The following is a 4150-nucleotide window of genomic DNA, read 5'->3' as shown; positions in this document are numbered from 1 at the left end:
AAGGTCTCCTCGTATTAACAGGAGTTATTGACATTTCTGTGAGGCTATGATTCAGTTTGTCATATTTGGTAAATAGAGAAGAACATGTGAATTTTTAAAGTGCTCAGGACAGTGCCTGACACAGAGGAGTGTTTTAGACCTCTCTGCCTCTAGCTTTGCCAACATCTATTCTCAGCACAGCAGCCAGTCATTGGTACAAAATAAAGGTCAAATTGTTATTGTTCTGTTCAAAACCCTATTTCAACTCTCATCCACCCAGGGTACAGCTCAAACTCTGTGTTATCGCCAAAACCTACAGGAAGCTTTCCACTAATGTTACCTGTTTAAGGAAATTACCTGCTCTGTCTCCTGCACTCCTACTTTGCCCCAGCTACAGATACTCCTGTTGTTCCTCCAAAACATGATCATCGCTGTCACTTTAGGACTTATGTGCTTGCCACTTCCTTTGTTCAGGTTTTTTTTCCCCCAGACACTCCAGGGCTCATATGCTCATTTCTTCAACTCACTGTTCACACATCAACTTCACGACATTTACTCTGGCCATTGCATTTAAAAATCTCAGCTAATCCCACATTCCTTTGCTCTAATTGTTACCTGGCTTTGCTGTTTTTCCATAGTTTGAAACATTTTTTTATACTCTAAATTTGTTTTTTTTTTTGTTATGCTTATTTTCTCTAATTAAAATACCAATTCTAAGAGAAATAGGAATTCTCTATATTTTGTTCATTGACACATTTTCGTTGCTTTGAATGATGCCTGGAACATACTAAGCACCAATAAACAGTGAGCGAATGAATGCTGAGATCACCTCCACACTAGGTGCGGGACCAAGGACTAGACCACATCAACACATGATTACAGCCTCTTTTTATTGGTGCTTACTCCTTGTTCCCTGAAGTCTACCAAAAGTCATCCCACCCAAGTCCCTGTGTTGACTGACAGAGAAGAAAACACTAGGTGAAAAGTAGCACTGCTGGAGATGAACCCAGTGACTACTAGTCTTGCTCTCCTAATCCACTGTCCCCACCATACCACCCCTCTACTTCAGTCTCAAATACTGATAACAGCTTCACTGCTGCTGATACATGAGAATAGATGTTGTTGCTCACTTTGGAGCTATATGAAGAACAAAGATGGACCTGGCAGCATGTTTAAGGTCATAGAATAAACAAGAGGTGTTGCTGTCACCACAGCCTCAGGGCGCACCTGTGCCTTGCTGCCAGCAAGCTTCAGCCCCTCAGCTCTGCGTCCTGCAGTCTCAGATGCCTTTACCTCCAGGAGAAAAACTGACACCATGCATCCTGGGACTTTATTTAAGACACTGAAATTAGGGACCCCTTTTGTAAATTGTGTCTTGCTTGAGGCTAGAGATATTAAATTTCATATTTTTCATTTCAAAACACTACAATAAATTATGAAAATTTTGTTGTTGCTTCTGGTTTTTCTCCTTTTTTTGGTTTTTTTTTTTTTGTTTTTGTTTTTCTCCTGTTAGTGAACAGACCTGAGTTGCAGCTTTACTTGTGAGCTGTGTGTTCTGTAAATAAAGTGACATGCGTTGCCCTGCCTCTCAGTCACTTCAAGATGTAGCATTACTTAAATACTAAAATGAAATAGACACGAGACAGCTGAATGGTACCTTATAGCCATTTTAAGGTATATAGCAGCCGGTCCTGTGTACAAACTAAAATTGAAATGTCAATGAGCAAATCACAGGTTGTGGTTAAGAACTTTTATTTTTTTAACATACTGGTTACGCAAAACCATGTCAATTCCATAATGTTACAAATTGCTGTTGATGTTATATTGGGACTCTTAATTGACTGGGATGATATTCTTTGGACCAGAAATGGTCTCCCCAAGAAACTGTTCAACCCATCTGGACAATAAGTAGCTGGACTCTATGCTTGGTATATGTTTGCAAGGAAAGAATCTTGATGGAATTTGAACTGTAATACTGCATCAAGGTAGAGGAATCCACCAGGGGGGGAGGGGCGTGGGGAGGGGTGGGGGGATTCCCAGAGCCTATGAAACTGTCACATAATGCATAATAATTAATAAAAATAAATAAATAAATAAATAAATAAATAAAAGATATAGCATTACTTCCTATCTGTGATATTAAGTTCTTGGATAAGCATCCTAACTTAATTATTTCAAGTGCTTAAAGCCTGAGACCTGGGCTGTTACAGTTATCAGCAAACTACACCTCTGCCTATTCTTCTTGGCTTTATTGGTAGAATAATGTTCTTAGATGTTACATTTATTTCTTCTCAATAGCCCCTCACTATGATTCAGCATTCTTAGACTATCATTTGAGTCTGTTTTCAGTACTCCTAGGCTCCCCTTCAGCTGACTCTGAAAACTCACAACTTTGCTCCTCAACATAAATCCGATATATGCCTCTGCCTGTTCATTTGCTTCTGCCATTCACAGCATTTGGCTGGAAATATACAGCCCATTTCTCACAGCATCTTTACTTCTTATTCTCTCTGTTGGTTTTTCATTGCATTTTTCATGCATGGCCATAAGTATGTAGATGAGGAAGGACTGTTGTACTCTGCATGGCACAAGTCATATTTCATCTGCGTAACAATGTTGTTACTAAGCCCAGGGCTTCTCACATGTCCTTACATATTACTCTATAGCATCAATAGACCAATTACAGATCACAAGAAACATGACAGAGGGGGCAGGTACTTAGTACAGAAATTAAGCCACAATTTGGGAGATCTACATAATATATCAGAGTGTCTGGATTCAAGACCTGCTATGCTTCCAATCTGGGAGGCAGAATTGGCGGCTCAAGTATTTTGGTCCCTGCTACCCTTATCAAGATCCAGATGGATTTCTGGGTTGTAGTTTTAGCTTGACCCAGCTCCCACTGCTGCAGACATTTGAGGAGTGAACCTGAATGGGAACTCTTTCCATCTCATCCTGTCTTTCTGCCTTTCAAATAAATTTTTAAAGTAAACATACTTTAAGCACTAACTACAATAGAAGATGAAAATAAAGTAAAGAGAAGAATTCTGAGATATTGGGAACATTATCCAGGTTAGGGAAGGGAAAAAAAAATCATGGGAAGAAGAAAGGAAATATATTGAAAATAATAAAGAAGGGCCCGGTGCAGTGGCCTAGCAGCTAAAGTCCTCGCCTTGAACGTGTCAGGTTCCCATATGGATGCCGATTCTAATGCCGCCAGCTCCATTTCCCATCCAGCTCCCTCCTGTGGCTTGAGAAAGCAGTTGAGAATGGCTCAAGGCTTTGGGACCTTGCACCCGTGTGGGAGACGAGAAGACGTTCCTGGCTCCTGGCTCTGGATCAGCACAGCACCGGCCATTGCGGTCACTTGAGGAGTGAATCATCAGACTGAAGATCTTCCTTACTGTCTCTCCTCCTCCTCTCTGTATATTTGACTTTCCAATAAAAATATATAAATCTTTTTTAAAAAGAAAATAATAAAGAAACAAAAATGATTCATATTTCCCCCTTGGGTGTTGATTTTTGTTTTTATCATTACTCTGTGTTACTAAGAATTTAAAGGTCTGTGCAAAGATAGGTAAAGGAGAAGAAAAGCTGATATTCAACATATCTTGGTGCTGAATTTTCACATGTAAGTTCTTTGAACAACATTCTTTCAGGGGGCCTTTTCTTGTTCCTCTAAGTAAGGACATTGAAAGTAGTCATGACTCAGTACCATTTTGGCAATTTCACACTACAAAAAAACTTATTAACACCTCATTTATGATATTTTCTTTTTTTAAAAAAAGATTTATTTGTTTGAAGGTTAAACTAACAGAGAGGAGATAGCTTCCATCAGCTGGTTCACTTCCCAAATGGTTGCAACAGCTTGGGAGAGCCAGTGAAAGAAAACCCAGGAGCCTAGAACTTCATCCAGGGCTCTCGTGTGGATGGCAGAGAATCAAGGTCTTTGGTGATTATTTACTGCTTTCCAAGGTGCATTGGATCAGAGGTGGAGCAGTGAGGACTCAAGCTAATCCTTCATGATGGAGTGCTGGTACCACAACACCAGTCCCTACTGTTTGATGTTTAAAGAAGAGAACTGCTTTCACAATTACCTTACTGAATGATTAATTATTGAGCTTTTGTCACTGGTCCCATGGTGCTATTGTTGAACATTTAGGAATTTATT

The sequence above is a fragment of the Ochotona princeps genome, chromosome 10 (assembly GCF_030435755.1).
Source record: "Ochotona princeps isolate mOchPri1 chromosome 10, mOchPri1.hap1, whole genome shotgun sequence".
Lineage (NCBI taxonomy): Eukaryota > Metazoa > Chordata > Mammalia > Lagomorpha > Ochotonidae > Ochotona > Ochotona princeps.
Note: the sequence above shows the minus strand (reverse complement) of the source record.